The 16,781-nt window shown below is 40.5% G+C and overlaps 3 non-coding genes across 3 annotated transcripts; all 3 read right to left on the bottom strand.

Annotated features, from left to right (window-relative positions):
- Window positions 1-561: 561 nt before the first annotated feature.
- On the bottom strand, window positions 562-634 carry trnar-acg (transfer RNA arginine (anticodon ACG)). The gene has a single exon. It is a non-coding gene; the product is annotated as a tRNA-Arg (tRNA).
- A 234-nt stretch (window positions 635-868) lies between these two features.
- trnah-gug (transfer RNA histidin (anticodon GUG)) lies at window positions 869-940 on the bottom strand. The gene has a single exon. It is a non-coding gene; the product is annotated as a tRNA-His (tRNA).
- A 729-nt stretch (window positions 941-1,669) lies between these two features.
- Window positions 1,670-1,742, bottom strand: trnar-acg (transfer RNA arginine (anticodon ACG)). The gene has a single exon. It is a non-coding gene; the product is annotated as a tRNA-Arg (tRNA).
- Between the last annotated feature and the right edge of the window lie 15,039 nt (window positions 1,743-16,781).

Raw genomic sequence — 16,781 nt, 5'->3', positions numbered from 1 at the left:
AAGGGGCGTCACTTTTTGATTTGGTTATGACAAGATTGTGGAGCGTTTTACAAGAATGGCGCGGAAGGGCTACTCATTCCCTGCATAGTGTCCTTTTTCGGACACAAATTATGATTCTTGCCTTTGTGTCCCCGAAGCAGAACAAGGCCAGTCACTCTCACACTTTCAATGGTCCTAAATCAAGTTCAAATAGGTACTCATCCGCCCCAAAACGGCTTTGAAGTGACTATACTCGCACCAGCTTGTATTGATGGCATGCAGCACATGCATTTTCACTCGTTTGCGTCAAATCCTTGTATGGTCACACCATAGCCAGCTTTTTCTTTTTTCTACCGGTTGAAGAAAAGCATTCCATTTTCCCAAGCTCTTTCAATACCTGCTGCAGCAAAACGTTCATTCAGGCGCTTCCTTCGTGGTATCTGCGCAACGGTGAGGAATCAAAGTAGGAGCTTTGGTGAAAAAGGCATAAGGCCTGTTCTTTTAGTTTGGCGCGCTACGCTCAACTACTTGACAGACATCTTTCCCTCGTCGCCCAAATACAGAATTGGTTAAATGGATGCTCGAACCAGCCAGGAGTCGAACCTGGAATCTTCTGATCCGTAGTCAGACGCGTTATCCATTGCGCCACTGGCCCAAGGTGTTTGCTGCTTGCCATGTCACCGACCCAGGACACTCGCTCGGAGCGAAAGAAGTGATGGGGAAACAGCCGACAGTGGTCTTCCTCTTTCGCAGGTCTACTAACCGAGACTATATATCTAAACGCTCTTTTTAAACAGAGACGAGGGGGAGTAGCTCTGCGCATGGCACTGGTCGCGTATACGCACGGCGCGCAACGTCCCTTGTCTGCACATAGGGACAACGAAAAATGTGCCGTGACCCGGATTCGAACCTGGGTTGCTGCGACCACAACGCAGAGTACTAACCACTGTACGATCACGGCTCGCCGCTTCTCGCTGGACACACGAGAGCTGGTGGCCACGGGTGTTCTATACTGTGCTGTGCCACATGAATAAACTGCGAACGTAAGTTCCCAGCCTCTCTCCCTTTGTCTAAGCCCTCTCAATTTCCAAACAAGCCATTTTCCACCTTGTTTTCTATGCCACATTTCAAGGGGCGTCACTTTTTGATTTGGTTATGACAAGATTGTGGAGCGTTTTACAAGAATGGCGCGGAAGGGCTACTCATTCCCTGCATAGTGTCCTTTTTCGGACACAAATTATGATTCTTGCCTTTGTGTCCCCGAAGCAGAACAAGGCCAGTCACTCTCACACTTTCAATGGTCCTAAATCAAGTTCAAATAGGTACTCATCCGCCCCAAAACGGCTTTGAAGTGACTATACTCGCACCAGCTTGTATTGATGGCATGCAGCACATGCATTTTCACTCGTTTGCGTCAAATCCTTGTATGGTCACACCATAGCCAGCTTTTTCTTTTTTCTACCGGTTGAAGAAAAGCATTCCATTTTCCCAAGCTCTTTCAATACCTGCTGCAGCAAAACGTTCATTCAGGCGCTTCCTTCGTGGTATCTGCGCAACGGTGAGGAATCAAAGTAGGAGCTTTGGTGAAAAAGGCATAAGGCCTGTTCTTTTAGTTTGGCGCGCTACGCTCAACTACTTGACAGACATCTTTCCCTCGTCGCCCAAATACAGAATTGGTTAAATGGATGCTCGAACCAGCCAGGAGTCGAACCTGGAATCTTCTGATCCGTAGTCAGACGCGTTATCCATTGCGCCACTGGCCCAAGGTGTTTGCTGCTTGCCATGTCACCGACCCAGGACACTCGCTCGGAGCGAAAGAAGTGATGGGGAAACAGCCGACAGTGGTCTTCCTCTTTCGCAGGTCTACTAACCGAGACTATATATCTAAACGCTCTTTTTAAACAGAGACGAGGGGGAGTAGCTCTGCGCATGGCACTGGTCGCGTATACGCACGGCGCGCAACGTCCCTTGTCTGCACATAGGGAAAACGAAAAATGTGCCGTGACCCAGATTCGAACCGGGGTTGCTGCGACCACAACGCAGAGTACTAACCACTATACGATCACGGCTAGCCGCTTCTCGCTGGACACACGAGAGCTGGTGGCCACGGGTGTTCTGACCTGTGCTGTGCCACATGAATAAACTGCGAACGTAAGTTCCCAGCCTCTCTCCCTTTGTCTAAGCCGTCTCAATTTCCAAACAAGCCATTTTCCACCTTGTTTTCTCTGCCACATTTCAAGGGGCGTCACTTTTTAATTTGGTTATGACAAGATTGTGGAGCGTTTTACAAGAATGGCGCGGAAGGGCTACTCATTCCCTGTGATGAAGAAAGTGTTTTGTCCGTCTTCATAAACGGAGTGACAAAGTTCAGTTGAGTTCTGTATTTTAATACGTATTCATCAATCTGCAGATTGGGAGAGAAAACCAGACCTCTGACAATAAATGACAACACAACACCAGGCTTAGGTCTCAATCATGTCTCTCTCAGCTCTGAAAGCCAGAGGACCATCTTTTATAGGGCACAAGAATGTAAACATAGATTGTGACAGTAAGGTAGTAATGACGTTTCAACAGTCTCAGAGAAAGAGATTCACTGCTCCCAACACATGACAACTCTCAGACTAGAGAGTTCATAGTTGGAGCTCTCCTTGTAGTCATGACAAGGAACGTTTAGCCAGTACTGTCTCCTGACCCCGAACATCTATTAACCCTGACACATAGACAAAATATACTCTTTATTAATAGCAAGCTTACATGAGAACGTACTAACTAGTATCCAATGACTAGTTCTATTGATTAGTGAATAATGTAAGCACACAGGAAATTCCAATTTCTTCCACAGTCCCCCCTTTTGACGTTTAACGTCAACACAACAAACATTTATCAACTGTTTATCTGGGGCCTGCTGTAGTGCCTTACATTTCACAAGTTTCATAACATTTCAAAACCTTAACAATCAAATAATACTGTATGTTACTACTCAGCACAGCATACATGATTATAGGATTTGAAGAAGTATTAGATAGTACCCAATCAGGTGAAAAAGTACATAGTCAATGAAGTGAATGGCTCCTAAAAATGACCTTAAAGCTCCTTCTATTTTCCTCATTCAAAGTTGCATGGCATTATACACTTTGGTGATATTGTGACCTCTGATTCATCCAAGTAACACAGGCACCCCCTAGGACCTTACAAAAGAACTAGCTTATAGCTATTCACTTCATAAGAAAACTGCATAATGACAGTTTATCAAAGATACTAGAAACATAGGCATATTTCTCTCCTGGACATAACCAAGGGTCATGCTCTCATGAGCTCAACACAACATGGTATAGATCAAACACTGTTCCTAAATTAAGATTATTTCAAACTGTATAAAAGTGATAAAGTAACCACTATCTTTAATTATCGTTCACTGATCTGTGGTCCCAGAGGTCTGGGCCTATTTGTACTAGCCGTTCAGTCTGGTCTTCGTTAGCCATCTTTCACTATCTGGTCAGCAGGACCCACTCAGGGTCCTTCAATGGAAGATTTGTCTTTGTATGCTAATTGTCTCTGTACTCATATGTAATGTTCTCGTTATGACCTCTGATGCACGATCATGTCTCTTACATGATCGTGGAATCAATAGTGCTATTTAGGTTTTATGCTCAGTGGCCTATAGTTTAAGGGCAATTCCATGGAAAGGTCACCCTCACCATAGAAAAAAAAAGTTGTGCATACACAAATATAACTGTTGTTAAAATGTTCACATAGGTCTATATTTTGTTGCCTTCCCCACTCAGATCTAAATTTATAGACAATTGCACTCTTTTACATAATATACAAGTTGTGCACTCATGCAAAACTTCTTCTTTTTTTAAACGGCCGTTTTGTACCGTTTCAAGAACGGGGTAAATAGACTGCAGTTTTCAATAAAATGTTACCATTTAGCATTTTCCTGATTGACAATGGAATGATAGAGCATTGTGTATGCTCAGCTTGAGTTAAAAGCACAACTCCTTAAATGCATAAGCCTCTTGTTTATGAGTCAGTGAGTTCTATGGCCAAGTCACATCCGTAAAGTTTAGTAGAATAAGTTTATGCCATTCAAACAGTGCCGATGCTACAACATCCAAATTTTCTGTGCAAAGCTTATTTATACCAATGGTTAGTTTAATTAACAAATCTTTCCCCTTTGTTACTTTAAAAAACTTTAATGATGTGTTATGGACGTGACGTTACGGACGCTACACAATGTTAATTTTCACAATACACTGTTCATAACACAATGTAAATGTTCTCAAATGAAACGGCAAAGCTGACAATCGTGTTTTTCGGCATAATGGCTATTATAACCCCTTTCACCGACGTGTTTCAGTGAAACGGACATTCCAGTGATGATTATAGTCGCAATCATGGGTAAACCAAACATGATATAAACATATCTTCAACCATTGACATCTTCTCGAGTGACACTGACATTTAGGGCAGCCTAATTATCTTGCCGTAACTGTCTTTGACATAACCTCGATCCCCGCTCTATGTTTATAGTATTTACTTCCTACTAGAGAGGCAACTCGAAAGTGCGCGAGGGACTCGATTGGTTTAGGTGTTTAAGGCGGCGCTCTCTAATTTGCTCGCACTACCTGTCGATCAAGCTGAGGTAGAGTTGACAGCTTCGGTCGAAGATGTCTTAAAGCTGAACGCCTACTACGAAGACCAATGGGTAAAACGGTAAGATATTATTAAAAACAGCACACAATCTGAAAACCATTTGTGAAGTGGAATTGAATACTGTTATATTAATATGTAATATCAAGGACCCTGGCCGGACAGTAACAGCTAGCCTGAAATTAGCATCTGAGACAATTCTATTCCTTTCTCAGATAACATGGGTCAAGGCAATTTTATATTACATTACATTATGAGTTAAAGGCCTACTTTTAAAACTTTCTAATTACCCTATGAATCATGGCTATTTAATAGGATTTTCCCTATGAATTATGACTATTCATTAGGATTCATTTTCAGTAGGCATTATCCATAGGGTTCTTACCAGACCATACTGATACACCAAAAATGCTAGGTTACTGCATTGTTGGGTGTGCTCAAGCCTTCGGCGAGAGCACAACCTTTGTTCTCTCACATATATATTATTGGGTGTGCTCAAGCCTTCGGCGAGAGCACAACCTTTGTTCTCTCACATATATATTATTATTATTATTATTTTTATTTCTTTTTGCCCCCCTAAAACTCAGTAAATACTTGGCCTACATAGACAACGTAGGTGTCAAAAGTTTCGTCTTGGTAGCGATTGAGTTGCTTCTATTGGAATTTACGTTCCGTTGCATGGTTTAAGCGTAAGTTAAGTTTTTGTGGCGAAAAGTGAAGCTAACGGTGGCTAATTTGCTAGCCACAGTCACTGACGTTACTAACGTCACTGCGTCACTAACGTCACGAAAACACGCGTGACTACCTTTGCCAGAACATTCGTTTCACATCTGTTAACTTGGGGGATAGCTAGGCTAACTATAGCTTTACTGCAAGGCAGCTGCAGAAACGCCACAAGAAAAGAGGCCAGGGTGATAACTATTTACTCATTTTACTTTGTGATATGACACACAATTGTGATGTGTAATGTACAATATAAGCTGATATTATTAAGGAAGTACATCTACTTTCGGAAACAGTAGTCTACTATTTCACTGAAGTATTAGCATCATGACATTAGCCTGTGTTTCCCGGGCAACACATACTACAGTGGTCTATGATGTAGCGTTATCTGTTTTCAATCGTTAAAATAAACATTCCTCACATATACATTTTCGTTGTAGGATTTATTCTGACATTAGAAAACGATTTGTTGGTGAAATTACCATTACCTGTGGTTTCAAACCAGTGTAGCTCACTGCAACGCTGTAGCTTACGCGAGACACACTACAAAAACATCTAGCTACAGTACACAGCTGTTTAGGAAGTCAAACGGCGACAGAAAATGTTCGGCACTCCCCTTACTTAAATCAAAAGTCTATCTAACTACTAACCTGAACTTCATTGCCACAGCCTAAACGTTGTCAATCTGTTCATGACAATAATTAATTTCAGCCTAAACCGTACAACGGAACGTTAAATCCAATTCAACCAAGGCAATCGCTACCAAGACGAACACAGCAGTAGTCTAGTACTGTACCGTGGTAGTACAATTTACCGGGGCAGCTTCTCAACACAGGGCTATATCGCATTTTGCGTTGTTACTGACAATGATCGCTACCAGTGAGCTTTTTATGAATGAGCAATTTTCCACTAAATAAATGTCAAGCTTATTTACGTTTTGGGGGGCATATTTTCAGTTAGCAGATGGTACCGTTTGAATTGCGATTCCATCTACTACTGCCGGGTAACGTCGTAGAATAATCTTCAAAGGGGTTGTTTATTCATGAATGAATGCAATATGAGTAGGCTAAATGCCTGAAAATATCATGAGAAGAGAAAAACTTAAAATGACGTTTAAATCATAGAGATTAGGTCAATTTTTACACCGGTCTGCAATAATGTCACGAAAACACGCGTGACTACCTTTGGCAGAACATTCGTTTCACATCTGTTAACTTGGGGGATAGCTAGGCTAACTATAGCTTTACTGCAAGGCAGCTGCAGAAACGCCACAAACAAAGAGGCCAGGGTGATAAATATTTACTCATTTTACTTTGTGATATGACACACAATTGTGATGTGTAATGTACAATATAAGCTGATATTATTAAGGAAGTACATCTACTTTCGGAAACAGTAGTCTACTATTTCACTGACATATTAGCATCATGACATTAGCCTGTGTTGCCCGGGCAACACATACTACAGTGGTCTATGATGTATCTGTTTTCAATCGTTAAAATAAACATTCCTCACATATACATTTTCGTTGTAGGATTTATTCTGACATTAGTAAACGATTTGTTGGTGAAATTACCATTACCTGTGGTTTCAAACCAGTGTAGCTCACTGCAACGCTGTAGCCTACTGTACCCGAGACACTAGTGTGAGTAGCTAACAACAACTCCTCAGCTGTTTAAGTCAAACGGCAACAGAACATGTTCGGCACTCCCCTTACTCAAAAGTCTTTCCGTAGGGAAACTATCTGACTACTAACCTGAACTTCATTGCCACAGCCTAAACTTTGTCAATCTGTTCATGAAAATAATTAATTTCAGCCTAAACCGTACAACGGAACGTTTAATCGAATTCAACCAACGCAATCGCTATCAAGACGAACACAGCAGTAGTCTAGTACTGTACTGTAGTAGTAGAATTTACCGGGGCAGCTTCTCCACACAGGGCTATATCGCATTTTGAGTTGTTACTGACAATGATCGCTACCAGTGAGCTTTTTATGAATGAGCTATTTTCCACTAAATAAATGTCAAGCTTATTTACGTTTTTGGGGGCATATTTTCAGTTAGCAGATGGTACTGTTTGAATCGCGATTCTATCTTCTGCCGGTAAAGTCGTAGAATAATCTTCAAAGGGGGTTCTTTATTAATGAATGAATGCAATATGAGTAGGCTAAATGCCTGAAAATATCACAAGAAGGGACAACTTAAAAGGACGTTTAAGTCATAGAGATTAGGTCCATTTGTACACCGGTCTGCCAAATGTATTCGTTTTGATTCAGCCTGTCAGCTGCCTCTTGCAGGGGAAATGAGAAGACATCATATTTCATTCTACACTTCACTCGTATTTTGAGTTGTAAATGAGCAGCAAAAAAAAGATGCTTTTAAATCTATGTAATCTTTATAAATAATAAGTAGGCCCGATGCATTTTTATATAAAATATACAGACCCCTGTGCAACCGACGCAAGCAAGCACACCCTACAATTTCCCCAGAAATTGTATCCTCTCTAGTTATTATTATTATTATTTTATTTTTTATTTCTTTTTGCCCCCCTAAAACTCAGTAAATACTTGGCCTACATAGACAACGTAGGTGTCAAAAGTTTCGTCTTGGTAGCGATTGAGTTGCTTCTATTGGAATTTACGTTCCGTTGCATGGTTTAAGCGTAAGTTAAGTTTTTGTGGCGAAAAGTGAAGCTAACGGTGGCTAATTTGCTAGCCACAGTCACTGACGTTACTAACGTCACTGCGTCACTAACGTCACGAAAACACGCGTGACTACCTTTGCCAGAACATTCGTTTCACATCTGTTAACTTGGGGGATAGCTAGGCTAACTATAGCTTTACTGCAAGGCAGCTGCAGAAACGCCACAAGAAAAGAGGCCAGGGTGATAACTATTTACTCATTTTACTTTGTGATATGACACACAATTGTGATGTGTAATGTACAATATAAGCTGATATTATTAAGGAAGTACATCTACTTTCGGAAACAGTAGTCTACTATTTCACTGAAGTATTAGCATCATGACATTAGCCTGTGTTTCCCGGGCAACACATACTACAGTGGTCTATGATGTAGTTATCTGTTTTCAATCGTTAAAATAAACATTCCTCACATATACATTTTCGTTGTAGGATTTATTCTGACATTAGAAAACGATTTGTTGGTGAAATTACCATTACCTGTGGTTTCAAACCAGTGTAGCTCACTGCAACGCTGTAGCTTATGCGAGACACACTACAAAAACATCTAGCTACAGTACACAGCTGTTTAGGAAGTCAAACGGCGACAGAAAATGTTCGGCACTCCCCTTACTTAAATCAAAAGTCTATCTAACTACTAACCTGAACTTCATTGCCACAGCCTAAACGTTGTCAATCTGTTCATAAAAATAATTAATTTCAGCCTAAACCGTACAACGGAACGTTAAAACCAATTCAACCAACGCAATCGCTACCAAGACCAACACAGCAGTAGCCTAGTACTGTACCGTAGTAGTACAATTTACCGGGGCAGCTTCTCAACACAGGGCTATATCGCATTTTGCGTTGTTACTGACAATGATCGCTACCAGTGAGCTTTTTATGAATGAGCAATTTTCCACTAAATAAATGTCAAGCTTATTTACGTTTTGGGGGGCATATTTTCAGTTAGCAGATGGTACCGTTTGAATTGCGATTCCATCTTCTACTGCCGGGTAACGTCGTAGAATAATCTTCAAAGGGGTTGTTTATTCATGAATGAATGCAATATGAGTAGGCTAAATGCCTGAAAATATCATGAGAAGAGAAAAACTTAAAATGACGTTTAAATCATAGAGATTAGGTCAATTTTTACACCGGTCTGCAATAATGTCACGAAAACACGCGTGACTACCTTTGGCAGAACATTCGTTTCGCATCTGTTAACTTGGGGGATAGCTAGGCTAACTATAGCTTTACTGCAAGGCAGCTGCAGAAACGCCACAAACAAAGAGGCCAGGGTGATAAATATTTACTCATTTTACTTTGTGATATGACACACAATTGTGATGTGTAATGTACAATATAAGCTGATATTATTAAGGAAGTACATCTACTTTCGGAAACAGTAGTCTACTATTTCACTGACATAATAGCATCATGACATTAGCCTGTGTTGCCCGGGCAACACATACTACAGTGGTCTATGATGTATCTGTTTTCAATCGTTAAAATAAACATTCCTCACATATACATTTTCGTTGTAGGATTTATTCTGACATTAGTAAACGATTTGTTGGTGAAATTACCATTACCTGTGGTTTCAAACCAGTGTAGCTCACTGCAACGCTGTAGCCTACTGTACCCGAGACACTAGTGTGAGTAGCTAACAACAACTCCTCAGCTGTTTAAGTCAAACGGCAACAGAACATGTTCGGCACTCCCCTTACTCAAAAGTCTTTCAGTAGGGAAACTATCTGACTACTAACCTGAACTTCATTGCCACAGCCTAAACTTTGTCAATCTGTTCATGAAAATAATTAATTTCAGCCTAAACCGTACAACGGAACGTTTAATCGAATTCAACCAACGCAATCGCTATCAAGACGAACACAGCAGTGGTCTAGTACTGTACTGTAGTAGTAGAATTTACCGGGGCAGCTTCTCCACACAGGGCTATATCGCATTTTGAGTTGTTACTGACAATGATCGCTACCAGTGAGCTTTTTATGAATGAGCTATTTTCCACTAAATAAATGTCAAGCTTATTTACGTTTTTGGGGGCATATTTTCAGTTAGCAGATGGTACTGTTTGAATCGCGATTCTATCTTCTGCCGGTAAAGTCGTAGAATAATCTTCAAAGGGGGTTCTTTATTAATGAATGAATGCAATATGAGTAGGCTAAATGCCTGAAAATATCACGAGAAGGGACAACTTAAAAGGACGTTTAAGTCATAGAGATTAGGTCCATTTGTACACCGGTCTGCCAAATGTATTCGTTTTGATTCAGCCTGTCAGCTGCCTCTTGCAGGGGAAATGAGAAGACATCATATTTCATTCTACACTTCACTCGTATTTTGAGTTGTAAATGAGCAGCAAAAAAAAGATGCTTTTAAATCTATGTAATCTTTATAAATAATAAGTAGGCCCGATGCATTTTTATATAAAATATACAGACCCCTGTGCAACCGACGCAAGCAAGCACACCCTACAATTTCCCCAGAAATTGTATCCTCTCTAGTTTATATTGACTTTGCTGTTTAATTTATAGGTAAAAGTTAAGTCCAATGCTGAGCGTCAAAAAGCTTTCTGGGAAAGGCAAAGGCGAAAACTACAAAGGAAAAGAGAGGAAAAGAAAGAGGCCAGAAAAAAAAAAATGCAAACCGATAAAGAGAAAGAAAGACTGCGGGCTCTTGCAAAATACAGACAGAGAAAAGAGACTCCGTCTTAAAAATCTAACTTTAGCTCTACCAGGATCTCCCGTGTGTGCATACAAGACAAAACAGTCACTTGGGAGAGCAGTCAAACGAGTCCTTGATGCTCTTCCTCAAAGTCCAAACAAAAAAAGGGCAGTGGTACAAAAGATTACTGATGTAATTGGATACAATGAGCACACTGAAAGGAAAAAAACGATATCATTTACCACAGATGACATAAAACAAAACGTCAGGCAGTTTTATGTGCGTGATGACGTCTCTCGACAAGCGCCTGGGAAGAAAGATGCTGTAACTGTAAAAGAAGATGGAGTTAAGAAGACATACCAAAAGAGGCACTTAACTATGTCTATTTTAGAGGCATATAGAGTCTTTCGGGAAGAGCACCCAGAAGTCAAAATCGGAAAATCTAAATTTGCAGCGCTGAGGCCAGGGGAGGTCTTCACAAAATCAGAAACACCACGGAATGTTTGCCTCTGTAAATACCATGAAAACACACAAATGCTCCTCGAGAGTATACACAAACACATTCCACGACATGCCTTCCAAAGCATCTTAACGTATATCAGCGCTCTGGTCTGCAGTCCTGACTCTGCAGACTGCATGTTAAATAGATGTGAGACATGTTGTGATGCAGTTCTCCTTCAGAACATAATTAGCAACATCCCAGATGAAGACAAGAACATCCTAACAAGGTGGTATTCATGGGAATCTGAAGGAGGGTTTCAGGTGAAGTTAATGAAGAGTGGAGTGTTGGGGGATGTGCTTGCATCACTGCTGGTATCAGCCACTACATTCCTGAAGCACTGCTTTATAAAAAGAAAACAAAGTGCAACTTTCCAAGAGAAGAGGAAAGACACAAGTGAAGCTGTTGCAGTGTTACAGATTGATTTTGCAGAAAATTACACCACTGCATATCAAGATGAGATCCAGGCAGCCCATTGGACCAGCAGCCAAATTACACTTTTCACTGCTGTTGGATGGAGCAGAGGAGAGGTGCAATCATATGCCATTGTCAGTGATACACTGGAGCATGGAAAGAAGGCTGTGGCTACATTCCTGTCCAATGTGGTGGAGGACCTGATGGAAAAAAATCCAAACATGAAGGATCTGCACATCTTCAGTGATGGAGCAGCATCCCAGTTCAAAAACAGATTCATTTGGTCCTTCATGTCTACAACCTTTAGGGACATGTTTCCAAGCCTGAAGGTATGAACATGTATTCAAATATTTTTGCATCATAATGGACTTTTCAGTATTAAAAGATTAAACATGGTGTTCTAACATTCAGGGGTGTTCAGATTAAGTTTTTCACTTATCTTAATTTAATTTTGTTTAATCCAGGTGGAATGGCACTTCTTTGCCACAAGCCATGGCAAGGGAGCTGTTGATGGAGTGGGTGGAACAGTTAAAAGGTGTGTCAGTTCAGCAGTGTTAAGTCGGAAGGTTATAGTCAACAATGCACAGTCTTTTGCCAAGACAGCTGCTGAATGTTGCCCTAACATCAATGTGAAACTGGTGGTGGAAAGGGACATCCATGTGTTCACTCAGCAACACCAGCTGGAGAGTCTGTGGGCAAATGTGGCATCTCTTGTAGGTAAGAATTTCAGAGCATGTTGTGTTCACTAATGAACTTATGTATGTTGGAGTTAGTGAAGAGATATCTATTTATTATGTGAGTCTTCACTAAATGCAAATCTTAACCTCTTTACCCTCTACCCTTTACTTAGGTACCCGGAATGTACACCATGTTGAGCCTAGCTCTTGGGGTCACATCAAACATCAGCTGTATACATCCTCTTCAGAGGCAACTACACACACATTTGTACAGTCTAACCACATGGGTCCCTCAGCCGTTAGTTTACAACCTCCACAGCCGAACAACACAAAGATTAAGACAGGAGACTGCATGCTTGTTACCTTTAGGACAAAAAGTCTTCCAGGCAGTTTGTAGGGCTGGCAACTAACGTTGATGATGAGGGAGTGGAGGTCCAGTGCTTGAGAAGGAATGACATGCATGGACTTGTGTATTGCTTACCTCCTAAAGAGGATATATCTTGGGTGGGTTATGATCAACTTAATGATGTTCTAAGCCCTGTTGTGGACAACAGGGGAAGATACCACTTTGCCAAACCTGTGCTGGCAGATTGATTAATGCAGATCTGTCAACAAAATGATCCATTAGCCACAGACAATGTGTACAGACAGTATATATTTGAGACATATACTGAAAAGCAGTTAATTATCCTTTGGTTGTCCTCAACCAAATCAATCCTCTTGCTGTCAGATTGATTAGGCCCTAATTCTGTTGACAAAATATCAGCAGCAGCTGACCTTCTGTACCTAATGTAATGTACTTTATACATTATACGTATATAATTGTTATTTATTTATTGTAAACTGATGGTCTATTTTATGTGAATTAATATACATTTGTATTGATTTGATTAAATACTGTATTAATTTTAAAAGAGCATTTGTCCTGATTCTTCCTCTGGATCTCAGTGAGGACTGAGGATGCAATAATTAAATTATTCAAATTTTTTTTTTGCTAACTCAGTGTTTCAGTGCTAAATTAATAGTTTAATGTTGAAACTCACTATTCAAGTAGGTGTTTTATGTAATTTGCAGAGGACTGGTCCAGACACGTCACATCCATAACGTTCAAACGTCATATCCGACATGCTGGTTTTCCAAAAAAGACAAATATTTTCAAAAATACTTTTTTTGTGTTCATTACTCAAACTCATTTGTAAGACTGTGTGGGAGTATTCACAGCTAAACATGATCTGTGACCATTCTGAACTTTTATAATAGTAATTTGACAACAACTCCATCTAAAAAAGATAAGATTAGCCATTATCAATGCTATTTTGGCGGCCATCTTGAAAATCTTCAGGGACATTTCAGATGGTGTTCTTAATGTTAAAACTAATTCACTAGTTATTTTAGATGTTGAGAAAAGCGCTTTGAAAGTTTGATTCTTGATTTCCCAAACAGATTCTGTGTGTATTTCAGACACGTCACATCCATAACAGAATAATGTCACATCCATAACGCAGGTTTTTTCCCTCATAAAAATCTACATAAAAGACTACATGTTTTAAAAATTGCTATTCTTTAGAAATTGCTATTTTTATGTTCACCTAAGACTCCATGATCATGTCAATATCAAACTTTCTACATTAGACTTAATGTTTCACAGAGTTACAGAAAAAAGTATAGTCTCCATAAAATGACTGTAATTTCTCGTCACATCCATAACGCAAGTGTTTTTGTAATAATTTTGTGTCTGAAAAATATTTTTTGCTAAAATGAATTTTCCTCCTCTATTCTACCCATTGAATGCTTTCAGAATATGCATGAGTAATTTAAATATTGTAAGAACCTTTGTTTTACTGAGACATTTTTCTTGTCATTTTGAGTACAAATGTCACATCCATAACACTGGAATAACCCTTAAGATAAACTCGTTCAGTTGGTAGTTTTCCATCTAGTTCCCTAGATAGGCCTAGAATGGGATGTTCTATCCAGTTTTCGGCCCACGACACCATCTTCTTCCCTGAGCTGACAACAGATGAGCTGACAACAGATAATCCAGTGCCATATGGTTCTGTAGCACTACCTTATGGCCTTCATCTCAAAAGCAACCGCAGTTAAGGCGTCGGTTGTCTCATTACCAATGGACTCCAACCCTACTGCTAAGCTCCTAATATCTCTAAAGGCAGTGATAACACCATACAAAGGCAGAATGGCAGCTGAAAACGTGAAAAGTGACTGTGTACTATTGAATCCACGTGATGTGATCCCAGCTTCTTAGCATCTGCATTAATAATACTTCTCTTGTGGTGGTGCCACCAATGTTTGGGCAAGGGGTGCAGGGGCAACCCATCTACAGGTCTGAGGGCTCCTACAATAAACCCAAGGTAACAGGTTCCTGACCAGTCGGCCGGCAGGAAATAATAAGCACTCTTAGCACATGCCCACATGGTGCCCTTGTTAGCTGCACGAGGAACCCAAAATGGTGATGCCCTTATACTTACAGGTCCATCTGCAACAGGCAAATCATGCAACAGGCTGTTAGCATACATACCACAGCGTGGTTACATGTATTTTTCCAAATACCTTCCCGTAATTATTTGAACATTTAATCAACCATATACTACATCTTCTGTAGTATGCTAAAAGTGTAGGAATAGCATAGTCAGCAACATCAGGAATTTATGTCACCCGCCCAAATGGTATACAGGACAAGTGACATTGAACTCAGATACAATTGAACTTACAAATCATCCAGTAGAGTGTGAGCATACATATAAACCGTATCCTTGCATGTATTTTTTTCTACACTCACTGTACCACTGTGCCATACACATAACCATGCAGGTGGGGCATATTCAAGAGATGACTGACTCGTTTGACAGAACAGTCACATTTGTTACATCCAACCCTACACAAGGCCACTTCTTGATCTTATACATACAGTTAGGTCCATAAGTATTTGGACATTGACACAATTTTCATCATTTTGGCTCTGTATACCACCACAATGGATTTGAAATGAAACAATCAAGATGTGCTTTAAGTGCAGACTTTCAGCTTTAATTTCAGGGTATTTACATCCAAATCAGGTGAACGGTGTAGGAATTACAACACATTTTATATGTGCCCCCCCCCCCTTTTTAAGGGACCAAAAATAATTGGATGCAAATCCTTTGCAGTCAATGACAGCCTGAAGTCTGGAACCCATAGACATCACCAGACGCTGGGTTTCGTCCCTGGTGATGCTCTGCCAGGCCTCTACTGCAACTGTCTTCAGTTCCTACTTGTTCTTGGGGCATTTTCCCTTCAGTTTTGTCTTTAGCGAGTGAAATGATCAATTTGATTTAGGTCAGGTGATTGACTTGGCCATTGCAGAACATTCCACTTCTTTGCCTTAAAAAACTCTTTGGTTGCTTTCGCAGTATGCTTCGGGTCATTGTCCATCTGCACTGTGAAGCGCCGTCCTGAGTTCTGAAGCATTTGGCTGAATCTGAGCAGATAATATTGCCCGAAACACTTCAGAATTCATCCTACTGCTTTTGTCAGCAGTCACATCATCGATAAATACAAGGGAACCTGTTCCATCGGCAGCCATACATGCCCACGCCATAACGAATTCTTCTGTCATCCACCACAGTTGTTTTCCGTGGTCTTCCGGGTCTTTTGGTGTTGCTGAGCTCACCAGTGCGTTCTTTCTTTTTAAGAATGTACCAAACAGTTGATGTTTTTGCAATCTCTCTGATAGGTTTGTTTTGATTTTTCAGCCTAACGATGGCTTGCTTCACTGATGGTGACAGCTCTTTGGACTTCATATTGAAAGTTGACAGCAACAGATTCCAAACACAAATACCATACTTGAAATGAACTCTAGACCTTTTATCTGCTCCTTATATATAAATAACGAACTCCCTTATGAGGGAATAACATACACCTGGCCATGGAACAGCTGAGCAGCCAATTGTCCAATTACTTTTGGTCCCTTAAAAAGGGGGGGGCCACATATAAAATGTATTGTTATTCCTACACCGTTCACCTGATTTGGATGTAAATACCCTGAAATTAAAGCTGAAAGTCTGCACTTAAAGCACATCTTGATGGTTTCATTTCAAATCCATTGTGGTGGTATACAGAGCCAAAATGATGAAAATTGTGTCAATGTCCAAATACTTATGGACCTAACTGTATCAGCCATTTACAGAGGGACAGGTATCCCTGGATAACCTCCACAATGCTTGGGACTCTAACCACAAACTCTGCAAGGTCTGTCCCCTCTAATGCTGGTCCAGTAATTTTTCCATCCACGGTAAGGTGTTGTTGTACAGATTGTTCTTCATGTGTGCTTTCTGATGAATCTCAATGTTCACATCAGTATAATTGGGAGCGTGCAATAGTGACTCTCAGTGTGGCTCATGTATGCGATGTCTGTGGACTTGTGCGTCCAGTATCAGTAAATGTCTGTCAGGTGTGTGCGTCAGTATGTCTGGAT

The sequence above is a fragment of the Osmerus mordax genome, chromosome 19, assembly GCF_038355195.1.
Source record: "Osmerus mordax isolate fOsmMor3 chromosome 19, fOsmMor3.pri, whole genome shotgun sequence".
Lineage (NCBI taxonomy): Eukaryota > Metazoa > Chordata > Actinopteri > Osmeriformes > Osmeridae > Osmerus > Osmerus mordax.
This window is presented reverse-complemented; position numbering and strand designations above follow the sequence as displayed.